This window comes from Salvelinus alpinus, chromosome 15, assembly GCF_045679555.1.
Source record: "Salvelinus alpinus chromosome 15, SLU_Salpinus.1, whole genome shotgun sequence".
Classification (NCBI taxonomy): domain Eukaryota; kingdom Metazoa; phylum Chordata; class Actinopteri; order Salmoniformes; family Salmonidae; genus Salvelinus; species Salvelinus alpinus.
In genome coordinates this window covers 49,440,898-49,461,978 of record NC_092100.1, presented here as the reverse complement: position 1 = coordinate 49,461,978, position 21,081 = coordinate 49,440,898, and the positions used below count along the sequence as shown (strand labels likewise).

The 21,081-nt window shown below is 57.7% G+C and overlaps 1 pseudogene; it reads left to right on the top strand.

Annotated features, from left to right (window-relative positions):
- LOC139539340 (fructose-2,6-bisphosphatase TIGAR B-like) overlaps positions 1 to 21,081 on the top strand; it is a 31,648-nt pseudogene that overhangs the window by 1,506 nt on the left and 9,061 nt on the right.

The window sequence follows — 21,081 nt, the reverse complement described above, 5'->3', positions numbered from 1 at the left end:
AATGGAGTGTTGACAAAGATGTTTTATCATATTGACAAGATGGTCGAGTGTCCGCTCTAACAATTGAAATACATGTCCTCAAAGATGGAAGGCAGGCGGGAGGAGGCGAGACCAGGTGGGACCCTTCTAGCCAATGAAAGGGAAGATACGCGTGTGAACAACAGTCACACGCGGTTTTTGACGAAATGCCACGTGTGTCCACTTATATCCAGCGGTGAAAGTAAAGCTGTATTCTCAGGTACAGAGCCGGACAAAATAACCAAATAACCAATAAAAATAAATAGATAGATGGGACAAGACTACCAATTGGATATCATGAAAATTTGGGAGAAAAGGGGTTAAAAGTACACAACAACAACAAATTGAACAACAAATTAAAAGGATTAAAAAATACATTTAAAAAATACATGAGCCTATCACAATAATACAAATAAATGTCAAGAAAAATGTAGGCTATTACACTATTATTTATCATTACGTATGTCCAAGGCATGAAAGATGAGGGAATGGACTTGAGAACGCGTGGTATAGCCTATACTCCAAAATGCCATGTGGTTCGAGGATAACATGATTTTTGCCAAGGCAGAGATGAGTGGTCGACACAGAGACGCACGTGGACAGCAGTGGACGCATACATTTTGACCAACTGACAATGGCCAAATGCCGTTTCTCTTTATGGTGTTTTGTGTAACAGATGTCACTTTCCATTCATCACTGCTTGGAGGCTAGAAAGATGTTGCTAGTGGATGAACTTGCGCAGAAAGCCTAGTAAAGGAGCCCTTTGAAGTGATTTTTTGACAACATCATGATTGGTTGTGTTAATGCCACAATAAAAGCTCATTTATTTTAAAATGTAAATGACAAATCTTTAGGACTAGGCTCACAGTTGCTATTGAATTAATAGGGATTCTACATTGAAAAAGAAGATATAAATGCAACATGCAACAAAATTCTATGATTTTACTGAGTTACAGTTCATAAAAGAAAATCACTCAATTTAAATAAATTCATTAGGCCATAATCTATGGATTTCACATGACTGGGAATACAGAAATGCATCTCTTGGTCACTGAAGTCGGTTACCACGCCGGAATACAGTCAGGTCAAGACCCTGGTGAGGACGAAGAGCAGGCAGATGAGCTTCCCTGAAGCGGTTTCTGACAGTTTGTACATAAATTCTTCGGTTGTGCAAATCTACAGTTTCATCAGCTGTCCAGGTGGCTGGTCTCAGATGATCCCGCAGGTGAAGAAGCCGGATCTGGTCATCCTGGGCTGGCGTGGTTACACGTGGTCTGCGGTTGTCAAGCCAGTTGGGCGTACTGCCAAATTCTCTAAAACAACGTTGGATGCAGCTTATGGTATAGAAATTAACATTAAATTCTCTAGCAACAGCTCTGGTGGACATTCCTGCAGTCAGCATACCAATTGCACCATCCCTTAAAACTTGAGACATCTATGGCATTGTGTTGTGTGACAAATCTGCACATTTTAGAGTGGCCTTTTATTGCCCCCAGCACAAGGTGCACCTGTGGAATGCTGTGTAACGCTGCTTAATCAGCTTCTTGATATGCCACACCTGTCAGGTGGATGGACTGTCTTGGCAAAGGAGAAATACTCACTAACAGGGATGTAAACAAATTTGTTCACAACATTTGAGAGAAATAACCTTTTTGTTCATATGGAACATTTCTGGTATCTCTTATTTCAGCTCATGAAACATGGGACCAACACTTTACATGTTGCGTTTATATTTGTATTCAGTATATACAGTACCAGTCAAAAGTTTGGATACACCTACTCATTGAAGGGTTTTTCTTTATTTTTACTATTTTCTACATTGTAGAATAATGTGATGACATCAAAACTATGAAATAACACACATAATCATGTAGTAACAAAAAGTGTTAAACAAATCAAAATATATTTTAGATTTTAGATTCTTCAAAGTAGCCACCTTTTGCCTTGATGACAGCTTTGCACACTCTTGGCATTCTCTCAACCAGCTTCATGAGGTAGTCACCTGGAATGCTTTTCCAACAGTCTTGAAGGAGTTCCCCCATATGCTGACCACTTGTTGGCTGCTTTTCCTTCACTCTGCGGTCCAACTCATCCCAAACCATCTCAAGTGGGTTGAGGTCGGGTGATTGTGGAGGCCAGGTCATCTGACGCAGCACCATCACTCTCTTTCTTGATCAAATTGCCCGTACACAGCCTGGATGTTTGTTTTGTCCTGTTAAAAAACAATTGACAGTCCCACTAAGCGCAAACCAGATGGGATGGCGTGTCACTGCAGAATGCTATGGTATCCATACTGCTTAAGTGTGCCTTGAATTCAAAATACATCACAGACAGTGTCACCAGCAATGCACCCCCACACCATCACACCTCCTCCATGCTTCACGGTGGGAACCACACATGCGGAGATCATCCGTTCACCTACTCTGCATCTCAGAAAGACACGGGGTTGGAACCAAAAATCTCAAATTTGGACTCATCAGACCAAAGGACAGATTTCACCGGTCTAATGTCCATTGCTCGTGTTTCTTGTCCCAAGAAAGTCTCTTCTTCTTATTGTTGTCCATTAGTAGTGGTTTCTTTGCAGCAATTTGACCATGAAGGCCTGATTCATGCAGACTCCTCTGAACAGTTGATGTTGAGATGTGTCTGTTACTTGAATCCTGTGAAGCATTTCTTTGGCCTGCAATCTAAGGTACAGTTAAATCGAATGAATTTATCCTCTGCAGCAGAGGTAACTCTGGGTCATCAATTCTTGTGGCGGTCCTCATGAGAGACAGTTTTATCATAGCGCTTGATGGTTTTTGCGACTTGAAGAAACTTTCAAAGTTCTTGACATTTTACGGATTTACTGACCTTCATGTCTTAAGGTAGGGGTGGTATACAGAAGATAGCACTATCTGGTAAAAGACCAAGTCCATATTCTGGCATGAACAGCTCAAATAAGCAAAGAGAAATGACAGCCAATCATCACTTTGTCACAACATAACTGATTGGCTCAAACGCATTAAGAAGGAAAGACATTCCACAAATGAACTTTTACCAAGGCACACCTGTTAATTGAAATACATTCCAGGTGATTACCTCATGAAGCTGGTTGAGAGAATGCCAAGAGTGTGCAAAGCTGTCATCAAGGCAAAGGGTGGCTATTTGAAGAATCTCAAATATAAAACCTATTTTGATTTGTTTAACACTTTTTTGGTTACTACATGATCCAGCCTTGATCAGGAGTCCCATAGGGTGAAGCACAATTGGCCCAACTTCGTCCTGGTTAGGGTTTGGCCGGTGTAGGTCATTGTAAATAAGAATTTGTTCTTAACTGACTTGCCTAGTTAAATAAAATAACACATTCCATATTTGTTATTTCATAGTTTTGTTGTCTTCACTATTATTCTACGATGTAGTAAATAGTAAAAATAAAGAAAAACCCTTGAATGAGTTGGTGTGTCCAAACTTTTGACTGGTACTGTATGTAATTCTATGATCAGGTCCATAGAAAAATGTGGCGCAGGTCCTATACCTGGAAGAAATAAAACCTACTTTCACCCCTGCTTATATCAGTGCATTTGTAACAACCTAATCATTACAAAACTTAAATTCGATCAAATAACCCTCAAATTAGCAATAAAAAATGTTGTTGACCAAATTTGACACTCATTGACCATACAAAAACTCCTGTCTTTGTGATATTATTTTCGTGGACAGATTTTGCCCGGAGTATACCCTCTCTCTTCGCCTCTCCCTCCCGCTGTCACCTTGTTAATGTCCAAAAGCGGAAGACCCGTCAAAGACTCTCTTTCCATTTCCCCTGAAAACCATTTTTTTTCTATTCCCGAGCCCGCTGAGGGTGGGGTCCTTACTATACCGAATCATTGGGACGTCCCTATCCTGTAGAAGTTGATGTTTAAAAGGAGTTATGGTTAGGGTAGGTTTTAATTAAGGTTAAGGGTGGGGTCGTCCAAATGATCCCAGATAGCACTAACCACGTGTGACGTGCATGCTGTGTTTTGTGGGTGGTTTTGGAAGAGAGCTAGCTACACTTCAATAACTGTAATTTCAAGTGCATCAACTACCTTAATAATGCTTATTTTACCTTTGCCATAACGATAGTCCAACAGTAAATGTGAATTATTCAGAAGATACTTCGGTCACTTCATTACTATTCAGTGTCAGTTGACATTTGCATAGGCTGCTACTGTTGACTACAGTGAATGGCAAATAGCCCTCGGGTATTGACAAGGTACATGTCAAGTCGACAAAAATGGGTGAATGGTTATCATAATGCTGTACATTTTAGAATTTGAACGGTTTACATGCTACAATCAGTGCACGCCACCGCAACAAACGCTCTGTACTGAGCTGGTGTCGCATTTCTCCAGTCTCCAATGGCTGGAGTGCACGTCCAGATAAAAGGTCAAACTGAGTACGACTGTTTAGCCCTGCTTCTCAGAAAATGTCAAGGAGTTACAGCAGTCCCATTTCAAGTTGTAATGTCACGTGCACAATTGCCTTTCTTGCAAGCGCTAAATCCAACAATGAAATAATCAATAATGTAATACTAAAAATAACAAGGTAGAAATTAAACACACGAGAAATAAGAAATAAGAAGAACACGAGTGTCACGATCGTCAAAGGGAGAGAGAGAGGACCAAGGCGCAGCGCGTGAAAAATACATCTTCTTTAATGAAGGAAAAAAACAACCACTTACAAAATGAACAAAACAAACGATCGTGAAGCTAAACTGAACTAAGTGCACACATGCAACATAGAACATACATAGACAATTACCCACAAACACCTAAAGCCTATGGCTGCCTTAAATATGGCTCCCAATCAGAGACAACAATAACCAGCTGTCTCTGATTGAGAACCAAATCAGGCAACCATAGACTTTCCTAAACACCTATACTAAACACAAACCCATCTACTCTATAAACCCCCTAAACCATACAACCACACTAGACACTACAAAAACACATACATTCCCCATGTCACACCCTGACCTAACTAAAATAATAAAGAAAACAAAGAATACTAAGGCCAGGGTGTGACAGTACCCCCCCCCCCCAAAGGTGCGGACTCCGGCCACAGAACCTGAAACAGAAGGGGAGGGTCCGGGGTGGCCCCCATCATGGCGGCGGCTCGGGCGCGGGACGAGGCCCCCACTCCACCATTGTCAATACCCGCTTTGGTGGCGCCTCTGGAGCGGCGACCCTTGTTGCAAGTCCCGGACTGAAGACCATCCCAGAGGGCGCCACCGGACGGATGGGTAGCTCCGGACTGAGGGGTAGCTCCGGACTGAGGGGTAGCTCCGGACTGAGGGGTAGCTCCGGACTGAGGGGTAGCTCCGGACTAAGGGGTAGCTCCGGACTGAGGAACGGCAGCTCCGGAGAGAGGGACAGCTCATGACTGGCAGATGGCTCTGGCGGGTCCTGGCTGGCGGGCGACTCTGGCGGCTCATGGCTGGCGGGCGACTCTGGCTGCTCATGGCTGGCGGGCGACTCTGGCTGCTCATGGCTGGCGGGCGACTCGGGCTGCTCATGGCTGGCGGGCGACTCGGGCTGCTCATGGCTGGCGGGCGACTCGGGCTGCTCATGGCTGGCGGGCGACTCGGGCGGCTCATGGCTGGCGGGCGACTCGGGCTGCTCATGGATGGCGGGCGACTCGGGCTGCTCATGGCTGGCGGGCGACTCGGGCTGCTCATGGCTGGCGGGCGACTCGGGCTGCTCATGGCTGGCGGGCGACTCGGGCTGCTCATGGCTGGCGGGCGACTCGGGCTGCTCATGGCTGGCGGGCGACTCTGGCTGCTCATGGCTGGCGGGCGACTCTGGCTGCTCATGGCTGGCGGGCGACTCTGGCTGCTCATGGCTGGCGGGCGACTCTGGCTGCTCATGGCTGGCGGGCGACTCTGGCTGCTCATGGCTGGCGGGCGACTCGGGCTGCTCATGGCTGGCGGACGGCTCTGGCTGATCCTGTCTGGCCGACGGCTCTGGCTGATCCTGTCTGGCGGACGGCTCGGGCTGATCCTGTCTGGCGGACGGCTCGGGCTGATCCTGTCTGGCGGACGGCTCGGGCTGATCCTGTCTGGCGGACGGCTCGGGCTGATCCTGTCTGGCGGACGGCTCTGGCTGATCCTGTCTGGCGGACGGCTCTGGCTGATCCTGTCTGGCGGACGGCTCTGGCTGATCCTGTCTGGCGGACGGCTCTAGCGGCGCGGGACAGACGGGCAGCTCTGACGGCTCGGGACAGACGGGCAGCTCTGACGGCTCGGGACAGACGGGCAGCTCTGACGGCTCGGGACAGACGGGCAGCTCTGACGGCTCGGGACAGACGGGCAGCTCTGACGGCTCGGGACAGACGGGCAGCTCTGACGGTGCTTGGCAGACGGGCAGCTCAGACGGTGCTTGGCAGACGGGCAGCTCAGACGGTGCTTGGCAGACGGACAGCTCAGACGGTGCTTGGCAGACGGGCAGCTCAGACGGTGCTTGGCAGATGGGCAGCTCTGACGGTGCTTGGCAGACGGGCAGCTCTGGCTTGGCAGACGGGCAGCTCTGAGGCGCACTGTAGGCCTGGTGCGTGGTGCCGGAACTGGTGGTACCGGGCTGGGGACACGCACCTGAAGGCTAGTGCGGGGAGAAGGAACAGGGCATACTGGACCCTGGATACGCACATTAGGCCTAGTGCGTGGTGCCGGAACTGGTGGTACCGGGCTGGGGACACGCATCTCAGGGCTAGTGCGGGGAGCAGTAACAGGACACACTGGGCTCTCAAAGCGCACTATAGGCCTGGTGCGTGGTACCGGCACAGGTGGTACCGGGCTGAGGGCACGCACCTCAGGGCGAGTGCGGGGAGAAGCAACAGTGCGTACAGGGCTCTGGAGACGCACATTAGGCCTAGTGCGTGGTGCCGGAACTGGTGGTACCGGGCTGGGGACACGCATCTCAGGGCTAGTGCGGGGAGCAGCAACAGGATGCACAGGACTCTGGAGACGCACAGTAGGCTTGGTGCGTGGTGCCGGAATTGGTGGTACCGGGCTGGAGACACGCACCATAGGGCGAGTGCGTGGAGGAGGAACAGGGCTCTGGAGACACACTGGAAGCCTGGTGCGTGGTGTAGGCACTGGTGGAACTGGACTGGGGCGGAGCCTGCCCAACCTTACCTGGTTGAATGCTCCCCGTAGCCTGACCAGTGCGGGGAGGTGGAATAACCCGCACCGCCGGGGACACCATGCGTAAGGCTGGTGCCATGTATGCCGGCCCGAGGAGACGCACTGGAGACCAGACGCGTTGAGCCGGCTTCATGGCACCTGGCTCAATGCCCAATCTAGCCCCACCAGTGCGGGGAGGTGGAATAACCCTCACCGGGCTATGAACACGTACAGGAGACACCGTGCGCTCTACTGCGTAACACGGTGTCTGCCCGTACTCCCGCTCTCCACGGTTAGCCTGGGAAGTGGGCGCAGGTCTCCTACCTGCCCTCGGCCCACTACCTCTTAGCCCCCCCCAAGAAATTTTGGCGTTGTACTTGCGGGCTTCCAGCCTTGCCTCCGTGCTGCCTCCTCATATCGCCTCCTCTCGGCTTTCGCTGCCTCCAGCTCTTCACGAGGGAGGCGATATTCTCCCGGTTGTGCCCAAGGTCCCTTACCATCCAATATTTCCTCCCATGTCCATGAATCCTTTATTCCTTGCTCCTGTTGCCACTTGACACGCTGCTTGATCCCTTGTTGGTGGGTAATTCTGTCACGATCGTCAAAGGGAGAGAGAGAGGACCAAGGCGCAGCGCGTGAAAAATACATCTTCTTTAATGAAGGAAAAAAACAACCACTTACAAAATGAACAAAACAAACGATCGTGAAGCTAAACTGAACTAAGTGCACACATGCAACATAGAACATACATAGACAATTACCCACAAACACCTAAAGCCTATGGCTGCCTTAAATATGGCTCCCAATCAGAGACAACAATAACCAGCTGTCTCTGATTGAGAACCAAATCAGGCAACCATAGACTTTCCTAAACACCTATACTAAACACAAACCCATCTACTCTATAAACCCCCTAAACCATACAACCACACTAGACACTACAAAAACACATACATTCCCCATGTCACACCCTGACCTAACTAAAATAATAAAGAAAACAAAGAATACTAAGGCCAGGGTGTGACAGTACCCCCCCCCCAAAGGTGCGGACTCCGGCCACAGAACCTGAAACAGAAGGGGAGGGTCCGGGGTGGCCCCCATCATGGCGGCGGCTCGGGCGCGGGACGAGGCCCCCACTCCACCATTGTCAATACCCGCTTTGGTGGCGCCTCTGGAGCGGCGACCCTTGTTGCAAGTCCCGGACTGAAGACCATCCCAGAGGGCGCCACCGGACGGATGGGTAGCTCCGGACTGAGGGGTAGCTCCGGACTGAGGGGTAGCTCCGGACTGAGGGGTAGCTCCGGACTGAGGGGTAGCTCCGGACTGAGGGGTAGCTCCGGACTGAGGAACGGCAGCTCCGGAGTGAGGGACAGCTCATGACTGGCAGATGGCTCTGGCGGGTCCTGGCTGGCGGGCGACTCTGGCGGCTCATGGCTGGCGGGCGACTCTGGCTGCTCATGGCTGGCGGGCGACTCTGGCGGCTCATGGCTGGCGGGCGACTCTGGCTGCTCATGGCTGGCGGGCGACTCTGGCTGCTCATGGCTGGCGGGCGACTCGGGCTGCTCATGGCTGGCGGGCGACTCGGGCTGCTCATGGCTGGCGGGCGACTCGGGCTGCTCATGGCTGGCGGGCGACTCGGGCTGCTCATGGCTGGCGGGCGACTCGGGCTGCTCATGGCTGGCGGGCGACTCGGGCTGCTCATGGCTGGCGGGCGACTCGGGCTGCTCATGGATGGCGGGCGACTCGGGCTGCTCATGGCTGGCGGGCGACTCGGGCGGCTCATGGCTGGCGGGCGACTCGGGCTGCTCATGGCTGGCGGGCGACTCGGGCTGCTCATGGCTGGCGGGCGACTCGGGCTGCTCATGGCTGGCGGGCGACTCTGGCTGCTCATGGCTGGCGGGCGACTCTGGCTGCTCATGGCTGGCGGGCGACTCTGGCTGCTCATGGCTGGCGGGCGACTCTGGCTGCTCATGGCTGGCGGGCGACTCTGGCTGCTCATGGCTGGCGGGCGACTCTGGCTGCTCATGGCTGGCGGGCGACTCTGGCTGCTCATGGCTGGCGGGCGACTCTGGCTGCTCATGGCTGGCGGGCGACTCTGGCTGCTCATGGCTGGCGGGCGACTCGGGCTGCTCATGGCTGGCGGACGGCTCTGGCTGATCCTGTCTGGCCGACGGCTCTGGCTGATCCTGTCTGGCGGACGGCTCGGGCTGATCCTGTCTGGCGGACGGCTCGGGCTGATCCTGTCTGGCGGACGGCTCGGGCTGATCCTGTCTGGCGGACGGCTCGGGCTGATCCTGTCTGGCGGACGGCTCGGGCTGATCCTGTCTGGCGGACGGCTCTGGCTGATCCTGTCTGGCGGACGGCTCTGGCTGATCCTGTCTGGCGGACGGCTCTAGCGGCGCGGGACAGACGGGCAGCTCTGACGGCTCGGGACAGACGGGCAGCTCTGACGGCTCGGGACAGACGGGCAGCTCTGACGGCTCGGGACAGACGGGCAGCTCTGACGGCTCGGGACAGACGGGCAGCTCTGACGGCTCGGGACAGACGGGCAGCTCTGATGGTGCTTGGCAGACGGGCAGCTCAGACGGTGCTTGGCAGACGGGCAGCTCAGACGGTGCTTGGCAGACGGACAGCTCAGACGGTGCTTGGCAGACGGGCAGCTCAGACGGTGCTTGGCAGATGGGCAGCTCTGACGGTGCTTGGCAGACGGGCAGCTCTGGCTTGGCAGACGGGCAGCTCTGAGGCGCACTGTAGGCCTGGTGCGTGGTGCCGGAACTGGTGGTACCGGGCTGGGGACACGCACCTGAAGGCTAGTGCGGGGAGAAGGAACAGGGCATACTGGACCCTGGATACGCACATTAGGCCTAGTGCGTGGTGCCGGAACTGGTGGTACCGGGCTGGGGACACGCATCTCAGGGCTAGTGCGGGGAGCAGTAACAGGACACACTGGGCTCTCAAAGCGCACTATAGGCCTGGTGCGTGGTACCGGCACAGGTGGTACCGGGCTGAGGGCACGCACCTCAGGGCGAGTGCGGGGAGAAGCAACAGGATGCACAGGACTCTGGAGACTCACAGTAGGCTTGGTGCGTGGTACAGGGCTCTGGAGACGCACATTAGGCCTAGTGCGTGGTGCCGGAACTGGTGGTACCGGGCTGGGGACACGCATCTCAGGGCTAGTGCGGGGAGCAGCAACAGGATGCACAGGACTCTGGAGACTCACAGTAGGCTTGGTGCGTGGTGCCGGAATTGGTGGTACCGGGCTGGAGACACGCACCATAGGGCGAGTGCGTGGAGGAGGAACAGGGCTCTGGAGACACACTGGAAGCCTGGTGCGTGGTGTAGGCACTGGTGGAACTGGACTGGGGCGGAGCCTGCCCAACCTTACCTGGTTGAATGCTCCCCGTAGCCTGACCAGTGCGGGGAGGTGGAATAACCCGCACCGCCGGGGACACCATGCGTAAGGCTGGTGCCATGTATGCCGGCCCGAGGAGACGCACTGGAGACCAGACGCGTTGAGCCGGCTTCATGGCACCTGGCTCAATGCCCAATCTAGCCCCACCAGTGCGGGGAGGTGGAATAACCCTCACCGGGCTATGAACACGTACAGGAGACACCGTGCGCTCTACTGCGTAACACGGTGTCTGCCCGTACTCCCGCTCTCCACGGTTAGCCTGGGAAGTGGGCGCAGGTCTCCTACCTGCCCTCGGCCCACTACCTCTTAGCCCCCCCCAAGAAATTTTGGCGTTGTACTTGCGGGCTTCCAGCCTTGCCTCCGTGCTGCCTCCTCATATCGCCTCCTCTCGGCTTTCGCTGCCTCCAGCTCTTCACGAGGGAGGCGATATTCTCCCGGTTGTGCCCAAGGTCCCTTACCATCCAATATTTCCTCCCATGTCCATGAATCCTTTATTCCTTGCTCCTGTTGCCACTTGACACGCTGCTTGATCCCTTGTTGGTGGGTAATTCTGTCACGATCGTCAAAGGGAGAGAGAGAGGACCAAGGCGCAGCGCGTGAAAAATACATCTTCTTTAATGAAGGAAAAAAACAACCACTTACAAAATGAACAAAACAAACGATCGTGAAGCTAAACTGAACTAAGTGCACACATGCAACATAGAACATACATAGACAATTACCCACAAACACCTAAAGCCTATGGCTGCCTTAAATATGGCTCCCAATCAGAGACAACAATAACCAGCTGTCTCTGATTGAGAACCAAATCAGGCAACCATAGACTTTCCTAAACACCTATACTAAACACAAACCCATCTACTCTATAAACCCCCTAAACCATACAACCACACTAGACACTACAAAAACACATACATTCCCCATGTCACACCCTGACCTAACTAAAATAATAAAGAAAACAAAGAATACTAAGGCCAGGGTGTGACAGTACCCCCCCCCCAAAGGTGCGGACTCCGGCCACAGAACCTGAAACAGAAGGGGAGGGTCCGGGGTGGCCCCCATCATGGCGGCGGCTCAGGCGCGGGACGAGGCCCCCACTCCACCATTGTCAATACCCGCTTTGGTGGCGCCTCTGGAGCGGCGACCCTTGTTGCAAGTCCCGGACTGAAGACCATCCCAGAGGGCGCCACCGGACGGATGGGTAGCTCCGGACTGAGGGGTAGCTCCGGACTGAGGGGTAGCTCCGGACTGAGGGGTAGCTCCGGACTGAGGGGTAGCTCCGGACTGAGGGGTAGCTCCGGACTGAGGGGTAGCTCCGGACTGAGGGGTAGCTCCGGACTGAGGAACGGCAGCTCCGGAGTGAGGGACAGCTCATGACTGGCAGATGGCTCTGGCGGGTCCTGGCTGGCGGGCGACTCTGGCGGCTCATGGCTGGCGGGCGACTCTGGCTGCTCATGGCTGGCGGGCGACTCTGGCTGCTCATGGCTGGCGGGCGACTCGGGCTGCTCATGGCTGGCGGGCGACTCGGGCTGCTCATGGCTGGCGGGCGACTCGGGCTGCTCATGGCTGGCGGGCGACTCGGGCTGCTCATGGCTGGCGGGCGACTCGGGCTGCTCATGGCTGGCGGGCGACTCGGGCTGCTCATGGCTGGCGGGCGACTCGGGCTGCTCATGGATGGCGGGCGACTCGGGCTGCTCATGGCTGGCGGGCGACTCGGGCTGCTCATGGCTGGCGGGCGACTCGGGCTGCTCATGGCTGGCGGGCGACTCGGGCTGCTCATGGCTGGCGGGCGACTCGGGCTGCTCATGGCTGGCGGGCGACTCTGGCTGCTCATGGCTGGCGGGCGACTCTGGCTGCTCATGGCTGGCGGGCGACTCTGGCTGCTCATGGCTGGCGGGCGACTCTGGCTGCTCATGGCTGGCGGGCGACTCTGGCTGCTCATGGCTGGCGGGCGACTCTGGCTGCTCATGGCTGGCGGGCGACTCTGGCTGCTCATGGCTGGCGGGCGACTCTGGCTGCTCATGGCTGGCGGGCGACTCTGGCTGCTCATGGCTGGCGGGCGACTCTGGCTGCTCATGGCTGGCGGGCGACTCGGGCTGCTCATGGCTGGCGGACGGCTCTGGCTGATCCTGTCTGGCCGACGGCTCTGGCTGATCCTGTCTGGCGGACGGCTCTGGCTGATCCTGTCTGGCGGACGGCTCTAGCGGCGCGGGACAGACGGGCAGCTCTGACGGCTCGGGACAGACGGGCAGCTCTGACGGCTCGGGACAGACGGGCAGCTCTGACGGCTCGGGACAGACGGGCAGCTCTGACGGCTCGGGACAGACGGGCAGCTCTGACTGCTCGGGACAGACGGGCAGCTCTGACGGTGCTTGGCAGACGGGCAGCTCAGACGGTGCTTGGCAGACGGGCAGCTCAGACGGTGCTTGGCAGACGGACAGCTCAGACGGTGCTTGGCAGACGGGCAGCTCAGACGGTGCTTGGCAGATGGGCAGCTCTGACGGTGCTTGGCAGACGGGCAGCTCTGGCTTGGCAGACGGGCAGCTCTGAGGCGCACTGTAGGCCTGGTGCGTGGTGCCGGAACTGGTGGTACCGGGCTGGGGACACGCACCTGAAGGCTAGTGCGGGGAGAAGGAACAGGGCATACTGGACCCTGGATACGCACATTAGGCCTAGTGCGTGGTGCCGGAACTGGTGGTACCGGGCTGGGGACACGCATCTCAGGGCTAGTGCGGGGAGCAGTAACAGGACACACTGGGCTCTCAAAGCGCACTATAGGCCTGGTGCGTGGTACCGGCACAGGTGGTACCGGGCTGAGGGCACGCACCTCAGGGCGAGTGCGGGGAGAAGCAACAGTGCGTACAGGGCTCTGGAGACGCACATTAGGCCTAGTGCGTGGTGCCGGAACTGGTGGTACCGGGCTGGGGACACGCATCTCAGGGCTAGTGCGGGGAGCAGCAACAGGATGCACAGGACTCTGGAGACGCACAGTAGGCTTGGTGCGTGGTGCCGGAATTGGTGGTACCGGGCTGGAGACACGCACCATAGGGCGAGTGCGTGGAGGAGGAACAGGGCTCTGGAGACACACTGGAAGCCTGGTGCGTGATGTAGGCACTGGTGGAACTGGACTGGGGCGGAGCCTGCCCAACCTTACCTGGTTGAATGCTCCCCGTAGCCTGACCAGTGCGGGGAGGTGGAATAACCCGCACCGCCGGGGACACCATGCGTAAGGCTGGTGCCATGTATGCCGGCCCGAGGAGACGCACTGGAGACCAGACGCGTTGAGCCGGCTTCATGGCACCTGGCTCAATGCCCAATCTAGCCCCACCAGTGCGGGGAGGTGGAATAACCCTCACCGGGCTATGAACACGTACAGGAGACACCGTGCGCTCTACTGCGTAACACGGTGTCTGCCCGTACTCCCGCTCTCCACATTTAGCCTGGGAAGTGGGCGCAGGTCTCCTACCTGCCCTCGGCCCACTACCTCTTAGCCTCCCCCAAGAAATTTTGGCGTTGTACTTGCGGGCTTCCAGCCTTGCCTCCGTGCTGCCTCCTCATATCGCCTCCTCTCGGCTTTCGCTGCCTCCAGCTCTTCACGAGGGAGGCGATATTCTCCCGGTTGTGCCCAAGGTCCCTTACCATCCAATATTTCCTCCCATGTCCATGAATCCTTTATTCCTGCTCCTGTTGCCACTTGACACGCTGCTTGATCCCTTGTTGGTGGGTAATTCTGTCACGATCGTCAAAGGGAGAGAGAGAGGACCAAGGCGCAGCGCGTGAAAAATACATCTTCTTTAATGAAGGAAAAAAACAACCACTTACAAAATGAACAAAACAAACGATCGTGAAGCTAAACTGAACTAAGTGCACACATGCAACATAGAACATACATAGACAATTACCCACAAACACCTAAAGCCTATGGCTGCCTTAAATATGGCTCCCAATCAGAGACAACAATAACCAGCTGTCTCTGATTGAGAACCAAATCAGGCAACCATAGACTTTCCTAAACACCTATACTAAACACAAACCCATCTACTCTATAAACCCCCTAAACCATACAACCACACTAGACACTACAAAAACACATACATTCCCCATGTCACACCCTGACCTAACTAAAATAATAAAGAAAACAAAGAATACTAAGGCCAGGGTGTGACAGTACCCCCCCCCCAAAGGTGCGGACTCCGGCCACAGAACCTGAAACAGAAGGGGAGGGTCCGGGGTGGCCCCCATCATGGCGGCGGCTCAGGCGCGGGACGAGGCCCCCACTCCACCATTGTCAATACCCGCTTTGGTGGCGCCTCTGGAGCGGCGACCCTTGTTGCAAGTCCCGGACTGAAGACCATCCCAGAGGGCGCCACCGGACGGATGGGTAGCTCCGGACTGAGGGGTAGCTCCGGACTGAGGGGTAGCTCCGGACTGAGGGGTAGCTCCGGACTGAGGGGTAGCTCCGGACTGAGGGGTAGCTCCGGACTGAGGGGTAGCTCCGGACTGAGGAACGGCAGCTCCGGAGTGAGGGACAGCTCATGACTGGCAGATGGCTCTGGCGGGTCCTGGCTGGCGGGCGACTCTGGCGGCTCATGGCTGGCGGGCGACTCTGGCTGCTCATGGCTGGCGGGCGACTCTGGCTGCTCATGGCTGGCGGGCGACTCGGGCTGCTCATGGCTGGCGGGCGACTCGGGCTGCTCATGGCTGGCGGGCGACTCGGGCTGCTCATGGCTGGCGGGCGACTCGGGCTGCTCATGGCTGGCGGGCGACTCGGGCTGCTCATGGCTGGCGGGCGACTCGGGCTGCTCATGGATGGCGGGCGACTCGGGCTGCTCATGGCTGGCGGGCGACTCGGGCTGCTCATGGCTGGCGGGCGACTCGGGCTGCTCATGGCTGGCGGGCGACTCGGGCTGCTCATGGCTGGCGGGCGACTCGGGCTGCTCATGGCTGGCGGGCGACTCTGGCTGCTCATGGCTGGCGGGCGACTCTGGCTGCTCATGGCTGGCGGGCGACTCTGGCTGCTCATGGCTGGCGGGCGACTCTGGCTGCTCATGGCTGGCGGGCGACTCTGGCTGCTCATGGCTGGCGGGCGACTCTGGCTGCTCATGGCTGGCGGGCGACTCTGGCTGCTCATGGCTGGCGGGCGACTCTGGCTGCTCATGGCTGGCGGGCGACTCGGGCTGCTCATGGCTGGCGGGCGACTCGGGCTGCTCATGGCTGGCGGACGGCTCTGGCTGATCCTGTCTGGCCGACGGCTCTGGCTGATCCTGTCTGGCGGACGGCTCGGGCTGATCCTGTCTGGCGGACGGCTCGGGCTGATCCTGTCTGGCGGACGGCTCGGGCTGATCCTGTCTGGCGGACGGCTCGGGCTGATCCTGTCTGGCGGACGGCTCGGGCTGATCCTGTCTGGCGGACGGCTCTGGCTGATCCTGTCTGGCGGACGGCTCTGGCTGATCCTGTCTGGCGGACGGCTCTGGCTGATCCTGTCTGGCGGACGGCTCTAGCGGCGCGGGACAGACGGGCAGCTCTGACGGCTCGGGACAGACGGGCAGCTCTGACGGCTCGGGACAGACGGGCAGCTCTGACGGCTCGGGACAGACGGGCAGCTCTGACGGCTCGGGACAGACGGGCAGCTCTGACGGCTCGGGACAGACGGGCAGCTCTGACGGTGCTTGGCAGACGGGCAGCTCAGACGGTGCTTGGCAGACGGGCAGCTCAGACGGTGCTTGGCAGACGGACAGCTCAGACGGTGCTTGGCAGACGGGCAGCTCAGACGGTGCTTGGCAGATGGGCAGCTCTGACGGTGCTTGGCAGACGGGCAGCTCTGGCTTGGCAGACGGGCAGCTCTGAGGCGCACTGTAGGCCTGGTGCGTGGTGCCGGAACTGGTGGTACCGGGCTGGGGACACGCACCTGAAGGCTAGTGCGGGGAGAAGGAACAGGGCATACTGGACCCTGGATACGCACATTAGGCCTAGTGCGTGGTGCCGGAACTGGTGGTACCGGGCTGGGGACACGCATCTCAGGGCTAGTGCGGGGAGCAGTAACAGGACACACTGGGCTCTCAAAGCGCACTATAGGCCTGGTGCGTGGTACCGGCACAGGTGGTACCGGGCTGAGGGCACGCACCTCAGGGCGAGTGCGGGGAGAAGCAACAGTGCGTACAGGGCTCTGGAGACGCACATTAGGCCTAGTGCGTGGTGCCGGAACTGGTGGTACCGGGCTGGGGACACGCATCTCAGGGCTAGTGCGGGGAGCAGCAACAGGATGCACAGGACTCTGGAGACGCACAGTAGGCTTGGTGCGTGGTGCCGGAATTGGTGGTACCGGGCTGGAGACACGCACCATAGGGCGAGTGCGTGGAGGAGGAACAGGGCTCTGGAGACACACTGGAAGCCTGGTGCGTGGTGTAGGCACTGGTGGAACTGGACTGGGGCGGAGCCTGCCCAACCTTACCTGGTTGAATGCTCCCCGTAGCCTGACCAGTGCGGGGAGGTGGAATAACCCGCACCGCCGGGGACACCATGCGTAAGGCTGGTGCCATGTATGCCGGCCCGAGGAGACGCACTGGAGACCAGACGCGTTGAGCCGGCTTCATGGCACCTGGCTCAATGCCCAATCTAGCCCCACCAGTGCGGGGAGGTGGAATAACCCTCACCGGGCTATGAACACGTACAGGAGACACCGTGCGCTCTACTGCGTAACACGGTGTCTGCCCGTACTCCCGCTCTCCACGGTTAGCCTGGGAAGTGGGCGCAGGTCTCCTACCTGCCCTCGGCCCACTACCTCTTAGCCCCCCCCAAGAAATTTTGGCGTTGTACTTGCGGGCTTCCAGCCTTGCCTCCGTGCTGCCTCCTCATATCGCCTCCTCTCGGCTTTCGCTGCCTCCAGCTCTTCACGAGGGAGGCGATATTCTCCCGGTTGTGCCCAAGGTCCCTTACCATCCAATATTTCCTCCCATGTCCATGAATCCTTTATTCCTTGCTCCTGTTGCCACTTGACACGCTGCTTGATCCCTTGTTGGTGGGTAATTCTGTCACGATCGTCAAAGGGAGAGAGAGAGGACCAAGGCGCAGCGCGTGAAAAATACATCTTCTTTAATGAAGGAAAAAAACAACCACTTACAAAATGAACAAAACAAACGATCGTGAAGCTAAACTGAACTAAGTGCACACATGCAACATAGAACATACATAGACAATTACCCACAAACACCTAAAGCCTATGGCTGCCTTAAATATGGCTCCCAATCAGAGACAACAATAACCAGCTGTCTCTGATTGAGAACCAAATCAGGCAACCATAGACTTTCCTAAACACCTATACTAAACACAAACCCATCTACTCTATAAACCCCCTAAACCATACAACCACACTAGACACTACAAAAACACATACATTCCCCATGTCACACCCTGACCTAACTAAAATAATAAAGAAAACAAAGAATACTAAGGCCAGGGTGTGACAGTACCCCCCCCCCAAAGGTGCGGACTCCGGCCACAGAACCTGAAACAGAAGGGGAGGGTCCGGGGTGGCCCCCATCATGGCGGCGGCTCGGGCGCGGGACGAGGCCCCCACTCCACCATTGTCAATACCCGCTTTGGTGGCGCCTCTGGAGCGGCGACCCTTGTTGCAAGTCCCGGACTGAAGACCATCCCAGAGGGCGCCACCGGACGGATGGGTAGCTCCGGACTGAGGGGTAGCTCCGGACTGAGGGGTAGCTCCGGACTGAGGGGTAGCTCCGGACTGAGGGGTAGCTCCGGACTGAGGGGTAGCTCCGGACTGAGGGGTAGCTCCGGACTGAGGAACGGCAGCTCCGGAGTGAGGGACAGCTCATGACTGGCAGATGGCTCTGGCGGGTCCTGGCTGGCGGGCGACTCTGGCGGCTCATGGCTGGCGGGCGACTCTGGCTGCTCATGGCTGGCGGGCGACTCTGGCGGCTCATGGCTGGCGGGCGACTCTGGCTGCTCATGGCTGGCGGGCGACTCTGGCTGCTCATGGCTGGCGGGCGACTCGGGCTGCTCATGGCTGGCGGGCGACTCGGGCTGCTCATGGCTGGCGGGCGACTCGGGCTGCTCATGGCTGGCGGGCGACTCGGGCTGCTCATGGCTGGCGGGCGACTCGGGCTGCTCATGGCTGGCGGGCGACTCGGGCTGCTCATGGCTGGCGGGCGACTCGGGCTGCTCATGGATGGCGGGCGACTCGGGCTGCTCATGGCTGGCGGGCGACTCGGGCGGCTCATGGCTGGCGGGCGACTCGGGCTGCTCATGGCTGGCGGGCGACTCGGGCTGCTCATGGCTGGCGGGCGACTCGGGCTGCTCATGGCTGGCGGGCGACTCTGGCTGCTCATGGCTGGCGGGCGACTCTGGCTGCTCATGGCTGGCGGGCGACTCTGGCTGCTCATGGCTGGCGGGCGACTCTGGCTGCTCATGGCTGGCGGGCGACTCTGGCTGCTCATGGCTGGCGGGCGACTCTGGCTGCTCATGGCTGGCGGGCGACTCTGGCTGCTCATGGCTGGCGGGCGACTCTGGCTGCTCATGGCTGGCGGGCGACTCTGGCTGCTCATGGCTGGCGGGCGACTCGGGCTGCTCATGGCTGGCGGACGGCTCTGGCTGATCCTGTCTGGCCGACGGCTCTGGCTGATCCTGTCTGGCGGACGGCTCGGGCTGATCCTGTCTGGCGGACGGCTCGGGCTGATCCTGTCTGGCGGACGGCTCGGGCTGATCCTGTCTGGCGGACGGCTCGGGCTGATCCTGTCTGGCGGACGGCTCGGGCTGATCCTGTCTGGCGGACGGCTCTGGCTGATCCTGTCTGGCGGACGGCTCTGGCTGATCCTGTCTGGCGGACGGCTCTAGCGGCGCGGGACAGACGGGCAGCTCTGACGGCTCGGGACAGACGGGCAGCTCTGACGGCTCGGGACAGACGGGCAGCTCTGACGGCTCGGGACAGACGGGCAGCTCTGACGGCTCGGGACAGACGGGCAGCTCTGACGGCTCGGGACAGACGGGCAGCTCTGATGGTGCTTGGCAGACGGGCAGCTCAGACGGTGCTTGGCAGACGGGCAGCTCAGACGGTGCTTGGCAGACGGACAGCTCAGACGGTGCTTGGCAGACGGGCAGCTCAGACGGTGCTTGGCAGATGGGCAGCTCTGACGGTGCTTGGCAGACGGGCAGCTCTGGCTTGGCAGACGGGCAGCTCTGAGGCGCACTGTAGGCCTGGTGCGTGGTGCCGGAACTGGTGGTACCGGGCTGGGGACACGCACCTGAAGGCTAGTGCGGGGAGAAGGAACAGGGCATACTGGACCCTGGATACGCACATTAGGCCTAGTGCGTGGTGCCGGAACTGGTGGTACCGGGCTGGGGACACGCATCTCAGGGCTAGTGCGGGGAGCAGTAACAGGACACACTGGGCTCTCAAAGCGCACTATAGGCCTGGTGCGTGGTACCGGCACAGGTGGTACCGGGCTGAGGGCACGCACCTCAGGGCGAGTGCGGGGAGAAGCAACAGGATGCACAGGACTCTGGAGACTCACAGTAGGCTTGGTGCGTGGTACAGGGCTCTGGAGACGCACATTAGGCCTAGTGCGTGGTGCCGGAACTGGTGGTACCGGGCTGGGGACACGCATCTCAGGGCTAGTGCGGGGAGCAGCAACAGGATGCACAGGACTCTGGAGACTCACAGTAGGCTTGGTGCGTGGTGCCGGAATTGGTGGTACCGGGCTGGAGACACGCACCATAGGGCGAGTGCGTGGAGGAGGAACAGGGCTCTGGAGACACACTGGAAGCCTGGTGCGTGGTGTAGGCACTGGTGGAACTGGACTGGGGCGGAGCCTGCCCAACCTTACCTGGTTGAATGCTCCCCGTAGCCTGACCAGTGCGGGGAGGTGGAATAACCCGCACCGCCGGGGACACCATGCGTAAGGCTGGTGCCATGTATGCCGGCCCGAGGAGACGCACTGGAGACCAGACGCGTTGAGCCGGCTTCATGGCACCTGGCTCAATGCCCAATCTAGCCCCACCAGTGCGGGGAGGTGGAATAACCCTCACCGGGCTATGAACACGTACAGGAGACACCGTGCGCTCTACTGCGTAACACGGTGTCTGCCCGTACTCCCGCTCTCCACGGTTAGCCTGGGAAGTGGGCGCAGGTCTCCTACCTGCCCTCGGCCCACTACCTCTTAGCCCCCCCCAAGAAATTTTGGCGTTGTACTTGCGGGCTTCCAGCCTTGCCTCCGTGCTGCCTCCTCATATCGCCTCCTCTCGGCTTTCGCTGCCTCCAGCTCTTCACGAGGGAGGCGATATTCTCCCGGTTGTGCCCAAGGTCCCTTACCATCCAATATTTCCTCCCATGTCCATGAATCCTTTATTCCTTGCTCCTGTTGCCACTTGACACGCTGCTTGATCCCTTGTTGGTGGGTAATTCTGTCACGATCGTCAAAGGGAGAGAGAGAGGACCAAGGCGCAGCGCGTGAAAAATACATCTTCTTTAATGAAGGAAAAAAACAACCAC